Source organism: Pristiophorus japonicus, chromosome 27, assembly GCF_044704955.1.
Source record: "Pristiophorus japonicus isolate sPriJap1 chromosome 27, sPriJap1.hap1, whole genome shotgun sequence".
In the NCBI taxonomy this organism is placed as follows: Eukaryota; Metazoa; Chordata; class Chondrichthyes; family Pristiophoridae; genus Pristiophorus; species Pristiophorus japonicus.
In genome coordinates this window covers 13,955,821-13,975,015 of record NC_092003.1, presented here as the reverse complement: position 1 = coordinate 13,975,015, position 19,195 = coordinate 13,955,821, and the positions used below count along the sequence as shown (strand labels likewise).

The following is a 19,195-nucleotide window of genomic DNA, read 5'->3' as shown; positions in this document are numbered from 1 at the left end:
CACAGCGGCAGGCTGCCCACTGCCGCGAGGGCCGCCACCCAGCCCCGAGGGGACGGCTCGCGTCTGTCGCGGAGACTGCCCGACGAAGGCGGCCTCTCAAGCGAGAGAGACAGAGAGGCAGACCGAGCGAGGGAGAAACTCAGAGCTCTGGCAAGCGGCTTCGTTCCGCACTCAGCACCTCTCTCTCTCTCTCTCTCTCTCGCTCCCTCTCTCTCTCTCTCTGTGGCGCTCGCAAGGAGAGACTGACAACTGCACTGCAACAGATCATTAAATGTGAGCTGGCTTCAAGTCAAATTACAGTTCAATAACTGGCAGATGACCTCACAGAGTACGGCAGAAGCAGAAATCAGGCTAATTCGGGCCAGTGATAAACACATTCGGGGCATGCAGTCAGTACTGTCAATAAAATGTGTGTGGGTTTGGGGGTGGGGGTGTGGGGCGGGGGGGGCCACTCCCACGGTTACCGTGTGCAACATAGCTCAGGCTTATAACGTCAAGCTAGGCCCTGCATTCCCCCCCCCACCAATCGCAAATGGGGCTGCTCCCAAGCAAGGGCGGGGGGGGCGGGGGGTGATTGGCACTCCCACAGCAGCTGTAAACCAGCTCACAATGTCCCCAAAACCTTTTACACAACCAGCAAAGTACCCTTCGAAGCACAGTCTCTGTTGCAATGCAGGTAACGCGGCAGGCGATTTGCACACAGCAAGCTCCCTCAGGCAGCCATGTTTTCCTTGGAACAGAGGAGGCTGAGGGGAGACCTGATTGAGGTGTATAAAATGATGAGGGGCCTGGATAGAGTGGATAGGACGGACCTGTTTCCCTTGGCAGAGGGGTCAACAACCAGGGGGGCACAGATTTAAAGTAATTGGGGGGGAGGTTTAGAGGGGATTTGAGGGGAAATGTCTTCACCCAGAGGGTGGTGGGGGTCTGGGGCAGAACTCACGGCCTGAAAGGGTGGTAGAGGCAGAAACCCTCACCACATTTAAAAAGTACTTGGATGTGCGCTTGTAACCGACAGGGCTACGGACCGAGAGCGGGAAAGTGGGATTAGGCCGGGTAGCTCTTGGTCGGCCGGCGCGGACACAATGGGCCGAAATGGCCTCCTTCCGTGCTGTAAATTTCTCTGATGCTACCGTGATAATTGACCAGACAATCCGGGTTTTTTTTTTAAAGTGATGTTGGTTGAGGGCTTAACTAAGAACATAAGAAATAGGAGCAGGAGTTGGCCATACGGCCCCTCGAGCCTGCTCCGCCATTTAATACGATCATGGCTGATCCGATCATGGACTCAGCTCCACTTCCCCGCCCGCTCCCCATAACCCCTTTTTCCATTATCGGTTAAGAAACCGTCTATCTCTGTCTTGAATTTATTCAATGTCCCGGCTTCCACAGCTCTCCGAGGCAGCGAAATATTGGGCCCAGGTTTTTCTTCAACAGTGGCCCGTGGGGTCTTTTACGTCCACTCGAGAGAGAGCAGACGGGGCCTCGATTTAACGTCTCATCCGAAAGACAGCACCTCCGACAGTGCGGCGTTGAAGGGGATAATGTTTGGCCTACGGGCTTGACAGGGTAGATGCAGGGAGGGTTGGGGAGTCTGGAACCAGGGGTCACAGTCTCAGAATAAGGGGTCGGCCATTTGCAACAACAACAACAACAACTTTTATTTATATAGCGCCTTTAACGTAGTGAAACGTCCCAAGGTGCTTCACAGGTGCATTATAAGACAAAACAAATAAATTTGACACTGAGCCACATAAGGAGAAATTAGCGCAGGTGACCAAAAGCTGGGTCAGAGAGGGAGGTTTTAAGGAGCGTGTTAAAGGGGGAAAGAGAGGTAGAGATTTGGAGAGGTTTAGGGAGGGAGTTCCAGAGCTTGGGGCCCAGGCAACAGAAGGCACGGCCACCGATGGTGGAGCGATTATAATCAGGGATGCTCAGGAGGGCAGAATTAGAGGAGCGCAGACATCTCGGGGGGGTTGTGGAGCTGGAGGAGATTACAGAGATAGGGAGGGGGCGAGGGCCATGGAGGGACTGAGATGAGGAGGAATTTCTTCACTCAGAGGGTGGTGAATCTTTGGAACTCTCTGCCCCAGAGGGCTGTGGAGGCTCAGTCGTTGAGTGTATTCAAGGCTGGGATTGACTTTTGGAGTCTCGGGGAATCAAGGGATGTGGGGATCGGGCGGGAAAGTGGAGTTGAGGTCGAAGGTCAGCCACGATCTCATTGAATGGCGGAGCAGGCTCGAGGGGCCATGTGGCTGATCCCTGCTCTGATTTCCTACGTTCTTCTGTACAGGCAATGAGTGAGGGGGGTAGAGGAACTGAGTGACAGTGTAGAGGGGAGGGGTAGAGGTCCCTAGTGACTGTAGGACCACCCCTCCCTCCCCCGCCCGATGCTAGACAACCTCAAGCCGAGCGAACGCCGAGCCCTCAGGTTGCCGTGGAAACCACTTCCTGGTTACGAGCGGAAACCAGGTGTGGGCCGTGGGTTAAGAGCTGAATGTCAAACCCCCTCGCTTCTTATCACAACCATCGCTCTCAGGATCAGCAGGCGGGCGAGCTCTCTCACGTAAAAAGGAGCCGGCTGAAACCTCCAGGCTGAGCAAGGCCCGGAAGTGTAGGCCGCAAGCGAACAAGCGTGCTCCTCGCTCTTGGCATCTGGCGCTCTAAGGCCGAGCAACAAAATCACGTCACGTCACTGCTCTTACTCCACAACTTTCCTTCCGAATCAGGATGGAAAATAACACCATCCAATCTCCTCTCTGCGACAGCAGCAAGCTATTCGACGATGGGAGGGCTCACGCCAAGCAAAGTGGAATCACTGCGGGGATGCATCCACAGTCCAGTGGGGGAAAGAATGAAAGAGCGAAGGAAAGAAAGAAAGACTTTCCTGTATCAGTGCCACAGGGTGTCACAAAGCACCTTACAGCCAATTAAATATCTTTTAGTCGCTGTTGTAATGCAGACTGCGGGGTCCCAGCACTGTAACTGAGGTGAGCCCCATGCCAGAGACCCGAGCCCCATAATCCAGGCCGGCACTGTCGCAGGGGCAGTACTAAGGGAGCGCCGCACTGTCGGAGAGGCAGTACTGAGGGAGTGCTGCACTGTCGCAGGGGCAGTGCTGAGGGAGCGCCGCACTGTCAGAGGGGCAGTACTGAGGGAGCGCTGCACTGTCGGAGGGGCAGTACTGAGGGAGCGCCGCACTGTCAGAGGGGCAGTACTGAGGGAGCACCACACTGTCGGAGGGGCAGTACTGAGGGAGCACCGCACTGCCGGAGGGGCAGTACTGAGGGAGCACCGCACTGCCGGAGGGGCAGCACTGAGGGAGCGCCGCACTGTCGGAGGGGCAGTACTGAGGGAGCGCCGCCCTGTCGGAGGGGCAGTGCTGAGGGAGCGCCGCACTGTCGGAGGGGCAGCACTGTCGGAGGGGCAGTACTGAGGGAGCACCGCACTTTCGGAGGTGCCGTCTTTTAGATGAGACGTTAAACCGAGGCCACGTCTGCCTTCTCGGGTGGATGTAAAAGATCCCAGGGCACTATTGGAAGAAGGGCAGGGGGAGTTCTCCCCGGTGTCCTGGGGCCAATATTTATCCCTCAACCAACATCACTAAAACAGACGATCTGGGTCATTATCACATTGCTGTCTGTGGGAGCTTGCTGTGCGCAAATGGGCTGCCGTGTTTCCCACATTACAACAGCGACTACACTTCGAAAATGGTACTTCATTGGCTGTAAAGCGCTTTGGGACGTCCTGAGGCCAGAATAGGCGCTATAGAAATGCACATCTTTCACACACCTGTTCGAGGACTGGGGGAGACTGGCCGAGAAGAACAGTGCCTGGGTTAGAAAGATACGAAGTGGCTTCAAACCGAGTCTGCATCCATTTAGATTTTTATGGGGTGAGTCAGTGAGAATGTCTGACAGAACGTCATTGGATTCCATGGCTTGCGCAGAACAGCAATCAGCAAACTCTCTGAACAAGTGTGTGCAGTTCTGGTCACACGAAAGATGTGATCACAGCAGAGAGGGTGCAGAGGAGATTTACGAGCATGTTGCCAGGACTGGAGAATTTTAGCTGTGAGGAAAGATTGGAGATGCTGGGTCTGTTTCCTTTGGAACAGAGGAGGCTGAGGGGAGATCTGATTAAGGTGTATAAAATGATGAGGGCCCTGGGTAGAGTGGATAGGAAGGACCTATTTCCCTTAGCAGAGAGGGGAATCGATTTAAAGCAATTAAGAAAAGAACATAAGAAATAGGAGCAGGAGTCGGCCATTCGGCCCCTCGAGCCTGCTCCGCCATTTAATAAGATCATGGCTGATCTGATCATGGACTCAGCTCCACTTCCCCGCCCGCTCCCTTTACTCCCTTATCACTCAGAAATCTGTCTATCTCCGCCTTAAATATATTCAATGACCCAGCCTCCACAGCTCTCTGAGGCAGAGAATTCCACAGATTTACAACCCTCTTTGAGAGAAGAAATTCCTCCTCATCTCAGTTTTAAATGGGCGGCCCCTTATTCGAAGACGATGTCCCCTAGTTTTAGTTTCCCCTATAAGGGGAAATATCCTCTCTGCATTCACCTTGTCGAGCCCCCTCAATTGGGGGGGGGGGGTTTAGAGGGGAGTTGAGGGGAAATGTCTTCACCCAGAGGGTGGTGGGGGTCTGGGGCGGAACTCACGGCCTGAAAGGGTGGTAGAGGCAGAAACCCTCACCACATTTAAAAAGTACTTGGATGTGCGCTTGTAACCTACAGGGCTACGGACCGAGAGCGGGAAAGTGGGATTAGGCTGGGTAGCTCTTGGTCGGCCGGCGCGGACACGATGGGCCGAAATGGCCTCCTTCCGTGCTGTAAATTTCTGTGATTCTCTCAACGAGGCAAAATAAACAATAATGATCATCACAATAGTGAATAATAACAGGCCATTATCTTGTTCACGAGACAGTGGTATTGTGCTCCCGTTAGATATACCCACACCCACACAGTACAGCTGCACTGGGTGACGTCATTGCCTCTCCCTCCCCTGGGCCCATGGCCCCTACCCCTGCCTCCGACGTAAACATCAGTCCCCAGGGAGTTCAAAGTTCAAATACCGCCCTTTCGCATTCCACTCATAGCACACCCTATCTTCACCCACTTTCCCTCGACAAACCCCAGTGCGAAGAGTGAGGGAGATACCAGTGTAGAGGGAGCTTTACTCTATATCTAATCCCCTGTACCTGCCCTGGGAGTGTTTGATGGGGCAGTGTAGAGGGAGCTTTACTCTGTATCTAACCCCATGCTGTAGCTGCCCTGGGAGTGTTTGATGGGACAGTGCAGAGGGAGCTTTACTCTATATCTAACCCCCTGTACCTGCCCTGGGAGTGTTTGATGGGACAGTGTAGAGGGAGCTTTACTCTGTATCTAACCCCCTGTACCTGCCCTGGGAGTGTTTGATGGGACAGTGTAGAGGGAGCTTTACTCTGTATCTAACCCCGTGCTGTACCTGCCCTGGGAGTGTGTGATGGGACAGTGTAGAGGGAGCTTTACTCTGTATCTAACCCCCTGTACCTGCCCTGGGAGTGTTTGATGGAACAGTGTAGAGGGAGCTTTACTCTGTAACTAACCCCGTGCTGTACCTGCCCTGGGAGCGTTTGATGGGACAGTGTAGAGGGAGCTTTACTCTGTATCTAACCCCATGCTGTAGCTGCCCTGGGAGTGTTTGATGGGACAGTGTAGAGGGAGCTTTACTCTATATCTAACCCCCTGTACCTGCCCTGGGAGTGTTTGATGGGACAGTGTAGAGGGAGCTTTACTCTGTATCTAACCCCCTGTACCTGCCCTGGGAGTGTTTGATGGGACAGTGTAGAGGGAGCTTTACTCTGTATCTAACCCCGTGCTGTACCTGCCCTGGGAGTGTGTGATGGGACAGTGTAGAGGGAGCTTTACTCTGTATCTAACCCCCTGTACCTGCCCTGGGAGTGTTTGATGGGCCAGTGTAGAGTGAGCTTTACTCTGTATCTAACCCGTGCTGTACCTGCCCTGGGAGTGTTTGATGGGACAGTGTAGAGGGAGCTTTACTCTGTTTCTAACCCCCTGTACCTGCCCTGGGATTGTTTGATGGAACAGTGTAGAGGGAGCTTTACTCTGTAACTAACCCCGTGCTGTACCTGCCCTGGGAGCGTTTGATGGGACAGTGTAGAGGGAGCTTTACTCTGTAACTAACCCCGTGCTGCACCTGCCCTGTGAGTGTTTGATGGGACAGTGTAGAGGGAGCTTTACTCTGTATCTAACCCCGTGCTGTACCTGCCCTGGGAGTGTGTGATGGGACAGTGTAGAGGGAGCTTTACTCTGTATCTAACCCCCTGTACCTGCCCTGGGAGTGTGTGATGGGACAGTGTAGAGGGAGCTTTACTCTGTATCTAACCCCCTGTACCTGCCCTGGGAGTGTTTGATGGGACAGTGTAGAGGGAGCTTTACTCTGTATCTAACCCCGTGCTGTACCTGCCCTGGGAGTGTTTGATGGGACAGTGTAGAGGGAGCTTTACTCTGTATCTAACCCCGTGCTGTAACTGCCCTGGGAGTATCTAATGGGACAGTGTAGAGGGAGCTTTACTCTGTATCTAACCCCGTGCTGTACCTGCCCTGGGAGTGTTTGATGGGACAGTGTAGAGGGAGCTTTACTCTGTATCTAACCCAAACTTGGAGGGCTTGGATGTGTCAAATTGAACAGCCTGGCGTTCCCCACACTCGACAGCCCGCATTATAACAATTGTGAAAATCAATGTAATGTGTTGAGCCACTAATTGTTCTTGGTCGCTGGACACGGCCTGATACAATCTGAGTGAGCCCTGAATCCGGCAGCTTGGCCGCGGAGGTGTCCAACTAAATGCCTGCGGGAGAGTAGCAGTTGTGCCAGGGTTTGCTTAGGGTCCTGTGGAGGCGGGCTAGTTTGCTGACACCAGCCCGAGGCACAACAGGAGAAGTGTGGGAGCCATTTCCCGAGTGGTGTGCGGAGGGAGCTGTCAGCCGTTGCTTTGCATTGGGGCTTTATCAGAAACAAAGTGCCCTGTCACATCCTGTGGTCTGGGCCGCTGTCACTCAGTCACATAACAAGCGGCTGCCGATATCGCAGCTCTGCGGGGCTCCGTCCCATCCGACCGTGAGTGTCCGCGGGGCACAGCGCAGCTACAGCCCGCTCTGCTCAGCAGCTGGGCCTGGGCTCTAATCGTGGGCCATGGGCTGGGCCGTGGGCCTGGGCCCTCGGGGAGCTTCCATTGTGGGCCATGGGCTGTGGGCCTGGGCCCATGGGGGGCTTCCGTTGTGGGCCGTGGGCTGGGCCATGGGCAGTGGGCTGGGCATTTAGGCACACGGACTCCATCCCGCTCTCCCTCGTGCCCGCTCTCCCTCACTACTGCTCTCCCTCGTTCTCCCTTGTGCCCGCTCCCCCTCACTCTCCCACCCACCCGCTCTCCCGCACACTTGCACTCTCTCACACCCGCTCTCCCGCACACTCGCTCTCCCGCACACCCGCTCTCTTTCACACGCCCGCTCTCCCTCGCTCCCCCTCACACCCGCTCTCCCACGCACTCGCACGCACTCAAACAATCGCCCCATTTATCCGGGGATGGTTAGCGAGCATGCAAGAGTGCGGGGCTTGCCTCGACCTTGCCCCTCCCAGGCCCCGGCCTGTTTCATTCAATGGTTGAGCCCCCAGCACGGTTCCCTGGGCTTTAAGGTACGGCAGGGTGGGGCGGGTATTTCCACGGTCTGCTCCTCTTGTTACAAGCCGGGCTGAACAACAGGTTGCCGAGGAGGGGTGGGGGAGGAAGGGGAGCAGGAAGCGTGTGGTGGAGGAAGTCATTGCCTAAGCGACAGCCTTGCCTAAGTTTCGTGGCCTGTCACACTCTCAGAGTCAGAGCCCGGTGTTCGGGGTGTGGAGGGGATGGGGGGGGCGGAGCGGTGGATGGGGCGGTTGGAGGTGAGCAGGAAACCGATTGAGGTTTTGTTGGTACACAACCGTTGTGGTCTAGTGAGCTAAGGCAACGCCCAGTCTGGTACATAGGCAAAACCATCAGCTAGGCCCAAGCCTCAACCTTTGCGAAATTAGCTGATCACAGTCTAGGCTTCAACTGCCATTAGCCTCAGTATCTCTTGGGCGAGGGAGGGAAGGCAGTTGTGGGGGGAAGGTGGGGGGGGTGGGGAAGGGAGAACCTTGAGCACCACAGTCCATGCCGACACTCCCAGTGTCGGAGGGGCAGTACTGAGGGGGCGCCGCACTGTCGGAGGGGCAGTACTGAGGGAGCGCCGCACTGTCGGAGGGGCAGTACTGAGGGAGCGCCGCACTGTCGGAGGGGCAGTACTGAGGGAGCGCCGCACTGTCGGAGGGGCAGTACTGAGGGAGCGCCGCACTGTCGGAGGGGCAGTACTGAGGGAGCACCGCACTGTCGGAGGGGCAGAACTGAGGGAGCGCCGCACTGTCGGAGGGGCAGTACTGAGGGAGCGCCGCACTGTCGGAGGGGCAGTACTGAGGGAGCGCCGCACTGTCGGAGGGACAGTACTGAGGGAGCGCCGCATTGTCGGAGGGACAGTACTGAGGGAGCGCCTCACTGTCGGAGTGGCAATACTGAGGGAGCGCCGCACTGTCGGAGGGACAGTACTGAGGGAGCACCGCACTGTCGGAGGGACAGTACTGAGGGAGCGCTGCACTGTCGCAGTGGCAGTACTGAGGGAGCGCCGCACTGTCGGAGGGGCAGTACTGAGGGAGCACTGCACTATCGGAGGGGCAGTACTGAAGGAGCACTGCACTGTCAGAGGGGCAGTACTGAAGGAGCGCTGCACTGTCGGAGGGGCAGTACTGAGGGAGCACCGCACTGTCGGAGGGGCAGTACTGAGGGAGCGCCGCACTGTCGGAGTGGCAGTACTGAAGGAGTGCCGCACTATCGGAGGGGCAGTACTGAAGGAGTGCCGCACTGTCCCTCTCGGATGGACATAATTAATCAAGCAGGCACTAACGGAATAAGAGCAGGGGAGTCTCGCTGGTATCCTGTGGCCAATATTTAATCACTCAATCAATATCACTAAAAATCTGGTTATCTGGTCATTATCACATTGCTGTGTGTGGGAGCTTGCTGAGCACAAACTGGCTGCCGCCTTTCCAACATTACAACAGTGACTACACATCACAAAGTACTTCATTGGCTGTAAAGCCCTTTGGGATGTCCTGAGGTACTGACAGGCGCTATATAAATGCAAGACTTTCCTTCGATCTCTTTGCCTGCACAGGAAAGTAGTGCTCTCTGCCTGTCCTGTGCTTGTTGGGCGGGAACATCATAAATATTGGATCAGTGTAATGGGGGGTGAGCGGGGCAGTGGGGTTAGTCTGGGATTGATACAGGGCTACGGGGAGAGAGTGGGACAGTGGGATTAGTCTGGGATCGATACAGGGCTATGGGGAGAGAGCGGGGCAGTGGGGTTAGTCTGGGATTGATACAGGGCTATGGGGTGAGAGCGGGGCAGTGGGATTCGTCTGGGATTGATACAGGGCTATGGGGAGAGAGCGGGGCAGTGGGATTCGTCTGGGATTGATACAGGGCTATGGGGAGAGAGCGGGGCAGTGGGATTCGTCTGGGATTGATACATGGCTATGGGGAGAGAGTGGGGCAGTGGGATTAGTTTTGGATTGATACAAGGCTACGGGGAGAGAGCAGGGCAATGGGATTAGTTTGGGATTGATACAGGGCGATGGGAAGAGAGCGGGGCAGTGGGATTAGTTTGGGATTGATACAGGGCTGTGGGTGAGAGCGGGGCAGTGGGATTAGTTTGGGATTGATACAGGACTATAGGGAGAGAGTGGGACAGTGAGATTTGTCAGGGATTGATACAGGGCTATGGGGAGAGAGCGGGGCAGTGGAATTAGTTTGGGATTGGTCGTTGAGCTAAACCAGGCGTCAACAGGTTATTGCCAGAGACTGCCTACAAACGCGCATGAGCATTGGGGAGACCAAGCGTTGATTGGGTGACCGCTTTGCAGGACACCTCTGTTCAGTCCGCGAGTGTGACCCTGAGCTTCCGGTCACCTGTCACTTTTATTCCCCTCTCCACTCCCACTCTGACCTCTCCGTCCTCGGCCTCCGACACTGTTCCAATGAAGCTCAACGCAAGCTCGAGGAACAGCACCTCATCTTTCGTTTAGGCCCTTCACAGCCTTCTGGTGTCAACATCGAGTTCAACAATTTCAGACCATAACCTCTGCCCCCATTTTTTTCTCTTTTTTCCTGTTTTTACTGTCTCCCATGGCAACTGGGGATGATTCTGCATTCACTCCCTATTTAGACCCATCTTTTGTTCCTTGACTTGTCCCATTGCCACCTCCACTTGCCCTGCACCATCATCACCTTTTGTCTCTCTAATCTCTCCTGCCTTCCACCCTATCACCGACCTTCCCTTTTGTTCTTTCCTCCCCTCCGCCGTTCGCTGCCTCTACACTTGCTTAAAACCTGATACATCGCTGACTTTTTCCAGTTCTGACGAAGGGTCATCGACCCAAAACGTTAACTCTGTTTCTATCGCCACAGATGCTGCCTGACCCGTCGAGATTTCCAGCAGTTTCTGTTTTTATTTCAGATTCCAGCCTCCGCAGTATTTTGCTTTTGTATGGGTCTAGTGAACCTTTGTTGCATCGTCTCCAAGGCAAGTATATCCTTCCTTAGATACGGAGACCAAAAGTATGGCCAGTACTCCAGGCGTGGTCTCACCAAGGCCCTGTACAATTATAGCACGACATCCTGACTCTTATACTCCAACCCTGTTGCAATAAAGGCCAACATGCCATTTGCCTTCGGAATTGTTTGAATTTTTGAACGATAAGGGAGTCCAGGGTTATGGGAAGCAGACAGGGAATGGCGCTGAGTCCATGATCAGATCAGCCATGATCTTATTGAATGGCGGAGCAGGCTCGAGGGGCCGAATGGCCGACTCCTGCTCCTATTTCATATACTGCTGTACCTGTATGCTTACTTTTATAGATTTGCATATTTTAATTATATGCTGATTGTACCCCTCTTTGACCCCTGAACTCCGGGGTCGCTGATCGGACTCCTCTCTGATCCCTGAACCCTGGGGGTCACTGATCAAACTCCTCCCTGACCCCTGAACCCCGGGGTCGCTGATCGAACTCCTCCCTGACCCTGAACCCCGGAGACACTGATCGAACTCCTCTCTGACCCCTGAACCCTGGGGTCACTGATCGAACTCCTCCCTGACCCCTGAACCCGGGAGTCGCTGATCGAACTCCTCTCTGACCCCTGAACCCCGGAGTCACAGATCAAACTCCTCTCTGACCCCTGAACCCCGGGGGCACTGATCGAACTCCTCTTTGACCCCTGAATCCCCGGGTCACTGATCGAACTCCTCCCTGACCCCTGAACCCCGGAGTCGCTGATCGAACTCCTCTCTGACCCCTGAACCCCAAGGTCGCTGATCGAACTCCTCTCTGACCCCTGAACCCCGGAGTCACAGATGGAACTCCTCTCTGACCCCTGAACCCCAAGATCGCTGATCGAACTCCTCTCTGAACCCTGAACCCCGGGGACACTGATCAAACTCCTTTTTGACCCCTGAATCCCCGGGTCACTGATCGAACTCCTCCCTGACCCCTGAACCCCAGAGTCGCTGATCGAACTCCTCTCTGACCCCTGAACCCCAAGGTCGCTGATCGAATTCCTCTCTGACCCCTGAACCCCGGGGGCACTGATCGAACTCATCTGACCCCTGAACCCTGGGGGCACTGATCGAACTCCTCTTTGACCCCTGAATCCCGGGGTCACTGATCGAACTCCTCTCTGACCCCTGAAACCCGGGGTTGCTGATCAAACTCCTCTTTGACCTCTGAACCCTGGGGGGAGGGGTCACTGACGCGCCCCTCTCTTATTTCTGTCAGCCGAGTGACTGAAAACCACAAAGTTTTCTGTAAGCGTGGCATCAGCTGCGATGTGGGGAGTCTCAACTATCGGTTCCTCCTCGCAATATTTATACTGGCAGAGTTCGTTTCACTGAGTCAAAGGTCGGTCCCAGGGGGCTTGGGGGTGGGGGCACGGAGGGGGAGGGGGAACGGATTGCAGGTGCTTTGGAGTGCAATGAACAACCGCTGCTCTTCAAAAATAGCTCAAATACATCACAGCGGTTAAAGCTACCAGTCGACCAAGTGTGTCTTCAGGGTAAGTAGGGTCAGAGAGCGTGGGCCGGGAGGAGGAATTAATTTGACCGCAGCATGTTAGCATAACTCAGCCGCCATTTTAAAGCCGCACGTTCCGTCTGCCTTTTGGCATTCCATCATAAGATCCACTACATCCACATTTAGAATGGGAATATCCTATGTAAACGTGTCACACTATAATTTTGCCCTCCCGTCATTGGTGGTGCTGCAGCGCCTCCAGTGGAGGGAGGGTCTAATTACAGTGTGACATGTTTACCGAGGATATTCCCATTCTAAATGTGGACATCAGAATTTATGGCGAGAGAAGTTCGGGCCAATGTCAGATGTTTAATATTATTATTTATAGAGGTGGATTAACTGGTGATCGAGGTTTGATTGTGGCTCTGGTGCAGGGGACTGAGAGACTTGGGCAGAGAGGCAGATAATCACTGGGGCACAGAACATTGGGACAGAAGGACATCTTGGATAGGCTGGCGTTGTTTTCTTTGGAACCGAGGAGGCTGAGGGGAGACCTGATTGAGGTGTATAAAATGATGAGGGGCCTGGATAGAGTGGATAGGACGGACCTGTTTCCCTTGGCAGAGGGGTCAATAACCAGGGGGCACAGATTTAAAGTAATTGGGGGGAAGTTTAGAGGAGATTTGAGGGGAAATGTCTTCATCCAGAGGGTGGTTGGGGTCTGGGGCGGAACTCACGGCCTGAAAGGGTAGTAGAGGCAGAAACCCTCACCACATTTAAAAAGTACTTGGATGTGCACTTGTAACCTACAAGGCTACGGACCGAGAGCGGGAAAGTGGGATTAGGCTGGGTAGCTCGTGGTCAGCCGGCGCGGACTCGATGGGCCGAAATGGCCTCCTTCCGTGCTGTAAATTTCTGTCATTCTATGACTGGCACACTGGGGCATTGAGGGACGGGGCACTGAGGGACAGGGGCACTGAGGGACAGGGGCACTGAGGGACAGGGGTACCGGGGTACTGGGGTACTAAGGGACAGGGGCACTGGGGTACCGGGATACTGGGGTACTAAGGGACAGGGGCACTGGGGCACTGGGGTACCGGGGTACTGGGGTACTAAGGGACAGGGGCACTGGGGCACTAGGGTACTGGGGCACTGGGGTACTCAGACACTGGGGTACTCAGACACTGGGGTACTGGGGTACTGGGCACTGGGGTACTCAGGCATTGGGGTATGGGGCACTGGGGCACAGGGGCACTCTGACACTGGGGCACTGGGGCACTCTGACACTGGGGTACTCAGACAGTGGGGTACGGGGGCACTGGGGCACTCTGACACTGGGGCACTGAAGCACTGGGGCACAGAGGTACTGGGGCACTCTGACACTGGGGCACTGGGGCACTCTGACACTGGGGTACTCAGACAGTGGGGTACGGGGGCACTGGGGCACTCTGACACTGGGGCACTGAAGCACTGGGGCACAGAGGTACTGGGGCACTCTGACACTGGGGCACTGGGGCACTGGGACACTTTGACACTGGGGCACTGGGGCACTCTGAAACTGGGGCACCGGGGTACTGGGGCACAGGGATACCTCTCTCTGCGATATAAAACCCTGCGGAGCGCCCATAAACACTGTCCGCCCGTGCCCACCTCCCCCACCCCCCCCCCCGCCCTCCTGCCCCCGGGCCGGTTAGTTCCCTGCGCTGTTTCGAACGCAGCCTCTGACCACAGAGCGATAAAACTGCTCCGCAAAGGGGAAGGTTACACAAGGCAGAGCCGGACCCTCGCACTGTCTGTGGGAAGGAGGGGGTGAAAAAAAACAACTTGCAGAAAGGGGAAGGAAAGCAGCGTGATGCATAACCACACTGACACAGCAGCGAGGGGTTTAGTGCCGAACAAAGGTAGCGGGTGGGGTACTTGCCACTCGAACACCATTAAATTCATTCCGTCGCCCGTCCCATCAGCACTTGCCCCCAGCGGAATAGCAGAGCGAGGGTTCAGAGTGCGGGCTCAGAGCCCCTTTCCAGCAGTGCTTGTTCGACATTCTTCTTTCCCTCCTACCCTCTTCCCTCCCCCTGCTGCTTCTCCCCGCCCCCCCCGCCCCCACGCCAACCCCCACCCAGAACTAGTCCTCTCCCCTCCTCCTCGCTTGGCCCTACCTATTGCGAGGATAAGGCTGCCCAGGCGCCTGCGTCTGCGCGCATCCAGAGGCTGAACTCCAGGACGTAGTCGAGGTATTCACTGAGGTGTACGAAAGCATGGGCCTTACGCTAAACATCCACAAGATAAAAGTCCTACCCCAGCCTGTCCTCACCGCACAGCACTGCCCCCCAGTCATCAAGATCCACGGCGCGGCCCTGGACAACGGGGACCATTTCCCGTACCTCGGGAGCCCCTTATCAACAAGAGCAGGCATCGACGACGAGATCCAACACCGCTTCCAGTGCGCCAGTGCAGCCTTCGGCCGCCTGAGGAAAAGAGTGTTTGAAGACCAGGCCCTCAAATCTGCCACCAAGTTCATGGTCTACAGGGCTGTAGTGATACCCGCCCTCCTGTATGGCTCAGAGACATGGACCATGTACAGTAGACACCTCAAGTCGCTGGAGAAATACCACCAACGATGTCTCCGCAAGATCCTGCAAATCCCCTGGGAGGACAGACGCACCAACATCAGCGTCCTCGACCAGGCCAACATCCCCAGCATCGAAGTACTGACCACATTCAACCAGCTCCGCTGGGCAGGGCCACATTGTCCGCATGTCAGACACGAGACTTCCAAAGCGAGCGCTCTACTCGGAACTCCTTCACGGCAAACGAGCCAAAGGTGGGCAGAGGAAACGTTACAAGGGACACCCTCACAGCCTCCCTGATAAAGTGCAACATCCCCACCGACACCTGGGAGTCCCTGGCCCAAAGACCAGACCGCCCTAAGTGGAGGAAGTGCATCCGGGAGGGCGCTGAGCACCTCGAGTCTCGTCGCCGAGAGCATGCAGAAACCAAGCGCAGGCAGCGGAAGGAGCGTGCGGCAAACCAGTCCCACCCACCCCTTCCCTCGACCACTGTCTGTCCCACCTGTGACAGGGACTGTGGTTCCCGGATTGGGCTGTTCAGCCATCTAAGGACTCATGTTAAGAGTGGAAGCAAGTCTTCCTCGATTCCGAGGGACTGCCTATGATGATGGTGCCCAGGCGCCTGATGACCCATCGGCACATCGCCCCCTCCCCCAACACCTGCCCCCCGAGCAGACATTCCTTTAACCCCAGTCTGTACACAGTCTGTTCGGTTTCAGGGCGCCCACAAGAAGATAAGAAATAGGAGCAGGAGTTGGCCACATGACGCTTCGAGCCAGCTCTGCTATTCAATCAGATCACAGCTGAACTTCAACCTCAACTCCACTTTCCCGCCTAATCCCTTGATTCCCCGAGAATCCAAAAATCTATCGATCCCAACCTTGAATATACTCAATGATTGAACCTCCACAGCCCTCTGGGGCAGAGAATTCCAAAGATTCACCAGCCTCTGAGTGAAGAAATTCCTCCTCATCTCAGTCCTAAATGGCCGACCCCTTATCCTGAGACTGTGTGACCCCTGGTTCTAGAGTCCCCAGCCCGGGGGGAAACACCCTCCCTGCATCTACCCTGTCAAGCCCCCTCAGAATCTTACACTTTTCAATGAGATCACCTCTCATCTTCTAAACTCCAGAGAGTATCGGCCCATTCTACGCAATCTCTCATAGGACTGCCCTCCCATCACAGGAATCGATCTGGTGACCCTTCCTTGCACCGTGTCCAAGGCAAGTATATCCTTCCTTAGGTAAGGAACCACAGAAATATTCTGACACAGGAGGACATTCGGCCCATCGTGACCATCAATCCTGCCTTGATCCAAGATGGACAGTCTCCGGTGCGTGGGGAGGTTGGGCGATGGCTAGCGATGCGGAGCGAGAAACCCTGGCTGGTTTTTGCCCCCACTCCTGACCCGGGCACGCACACCGCCCCCCTGACCCCTCCGCTTGCTGTGGCCCGAAATCACAGCCCCGATTGGGGGTGGAACTCAGGGGATCTACCCAGGTTTCTCATCCTGGCGGGCAATGAATCTGCCCGCTGTGCCAACCAGGAAGAGTGAAGGGGCAGCCCCCCTTTTGTCGCTCATGGGCCAGGCCGGGCAAACTGCGTGGATTGACACCGCTGCCTCAGGAATGTTGCTCTCTGGGAGAGGGTGCTGAGGAGTCGCGGGCACCCGGGGGCACAGGTAAACCGTCACCCTGCCACGCACACCCACAGTGGCAGAGCTCACAGCTTGGCTCAGTGGGTGTCTCTCACATCGGAGTCAGAAGGTCGTGGGTTCAAATCCCACTGCAGAGACTCGAGCCCAATAATCCAGGCTGATTCCCATTGCAGTACTGAGGGAGCCCCGCATAGTGGGAGGGGCAGTACTGAGGGAGCCCCGCACGGTGGGAGGGGCAGTACTGAGGGAAAGCCGCACTGTCGGAGGGGCAGTACTGAGGGAGCCCTGCACTGTCGGAGGGGCAGTACTGAGGGAGCGCCGCACTGTTGGAGGGGCAGTACTGAGGGAGCCCCGCACGGTGGGAGGGGCAGTACTGAGGGAAAGCCGCACTGTCGGAGGGGCAGTACTGAGGGAGCCCTGCACTGTCGGAGGGGCAGTACTGAGGGAGCGCCGCACTGTTGGAGGGGCAGTACTGAGCGAGCCCCGCACGGTGGGAGGGGCAGTACTGAGGGAAAGCCGCACTGTCGGAGGGGCAGTACTGAGGGAGCGCCGCACTGTTGGAGGGGCAGTACTGAGGGAGCCCCGCACGGTGGGAGGGGCAGTACTGAGGGAAAGCCGCACTGTCGGAGGGGCAGTACTGAGGGAGCCCCGCATTGTCGGAGGGGCAATACTGAGGGAATGCTGCACTGTTGGAGGGGCAGTACTGAGGGAGCACTGCACTGTCGGAGGTGCCGTCTTTCGGATGAGGCGTTGAACCCAGGGCCCTGACTGCCCTGTCAGATGGGTCTTAATGATCCCAGGGCACTATTGGAAGAAGAGCAGGGGAGTTCTCCCCGGTGTCCTGGGGCCAATATTTAAACCTCAATCAACCTCACCAAAACAGATGATCTGGTCATTATCACATTGCTGTGTGTGGGAGCTTGATGTGCGCAAATTGGCTGCTGCATTTCCCACATCACAACAGTGACTACACTGCAAAGGTACTTCATTGGCTGTGAAGCGCTTTGGCCATCCTGAGGTTGTGAAAGGCGCTATAGAAATGCAAGTCTTTATGGATGGGGTACTGTGGGATATCGTTTCTGGTTGGAATGGGATGGGGCAACAAACAGAGAGCCTCCCTCTGGTACCCCAATCACCCACCCCGCCATCCGACTGCCTTTACACACTCCCCCAATCCCATCCACCCTCACTTCCACAACTTGCAGCTTATTCCAAATAATCGTCGCCCTTTGAGGACAGGAATTTCCCCCTTCCCCGAGATCACTCTGTAAAATGACTATTCACCACATCATGCTCCCACTTTCCTGTCTTCAATTAACACTTCCTGCACTCACTTCATCAACCCCAATACTCGACACCTCGCTAAAACTACCCGCTAAACTCTCCCTCTCCCTCTCACTCTCTGTCACCCTCTATCTATCTCTCCCTCTCTCTCCCTCTCCATCTCTGTCTCCCTCTATCTATCTCTCCCCCCCTCTCTCCCTCCCCCATCTCTTTTTCACCCTCTCCCCTCCCTCTCCCTCTCCATCTCTCCCTCTCCCTCTCCATCTCTCCCTCCCCTGTTTCTACATCTCTCACTCTCACTCTCCCTCACACTCTCTCCCCCTCTCTAACTCTCCCTCATTCATTCTCTCCATACCTCTCCCTCTCTCTCCCCTGTCTACCTTTCCCTATCTCTCCCCTTCTCACTTCCTCTCTCTCTCTATCTCAACCTCTGTCCCTCTCTCGGTCTCTCTCCCTCCCTCTCTGTATCTTTCTCCGCCCCTCTCTCTACATCCTTTCCGCCCTCTAACTCTCCCCCTCTCTCTCTCTTCCTCTCCCCCCCTCTATCCAGGTTGATGAGTTTTCCCCTTAACCTCACAACCCACCATGGATAAGGGAGGCCATTCAGCCCCTCTTAATTCACCCAAACAACGAGAGAGATCAGACCCTCCCCTTCACTGTGGATCGGGCTGTTTTTAAAAACCAACGCAAAGGGTTTCACCCCCAACAGTCTCTCTCGGTATGAATGTGAATTTCCTGATCAACATGATTAAAGTGGCCTCCTGTTTTTACCAGTTTGAACTTGTGCAATCCTTGTCCCACAGCTCGCGGTTTAATTTAAAGGAATATGTCGATTGAACATTTTCCAATCCCTTGACGCATCTTGTATCAAATGGCTCAGAGAATAATATTCGTATGTATTTAAAGCAACGGTAAATAATTAAGACATAATTCAGAAAACAGACACAAATCGCTCGCAAGTTATATTGGTGGGGGAAATAATGAAACACAGAATGAATCCTACCCCTCAATGTTGGAGCTCCTTGACTGCGAGAAACTTTTAAAACTTTTGCCAAACTTCAGCCAAACTTTTCCAGCTCAGAGAGGAATCGACACGCTTGTCAGTTTCAGCCCACTCACGTTTCCTGGGCTTGTGGAGACTGTACCCAAACTCTCGCCTTCTTTCTATCTCTCTCTCTGTCCGTCTTGGCAGCTGTCAACAGAGTATTTCCTACAGTCTTCTCATAACGGGCGCTCTCTCTTTGCACAGCATCCGTCTCACTCGCCCTCCTCTGCAGCGAGACTGACATCGTGTCTTAAAAGGGGAACGCCTTCTTGCAACTTGACCTCGATTTGTTCTGTCTCTCTCCTCGATTGTTGCAATAACAACCCCAGATCACAATCGCTCCCCAGTCCCTACGCGCCCTTGCCCCCCAGGGCACTCGGAGAAGCAAGATTATTTGTACTGAGAGTGTTAAATATTGTGGAACCCACGTTGGGTCTAGAATAGGGTGGAGGGCGTTTGAAGGACATTATTCTCCTGGGATCCGAGGTGAT

The 19,195-nt window shown here is 55.2% G+C and overlaps 1 protein-coding gene across 3 annotated transcripts in view; it reads right to left on the bottom strand.

Annotated features, from left to right (window-relative positions):
- LOC139239314 (RAS guanyl-releasing protein 2-like) overlaps nucleotides 1-18,964 on the bottom strand; it is a 160,427-nt gene extending 141,463 nt beyond the window's left edge. For all 3 annotated transcript variants that reach the window (XM_070867983.1, XM_070867984.1, XM_070867986.1), the window contains exon 1: nucleotides 18,663-18,964. The gene's annotated coding sequence lies outside the window, so the exon portion shown is untranslated. The remainder of the gene's footprint in view (nucleotides 1-18,662) is intronic.
- Between the last annotated feature and the right edge of the window lie 231 nt (nucleotides 18,965-19,195).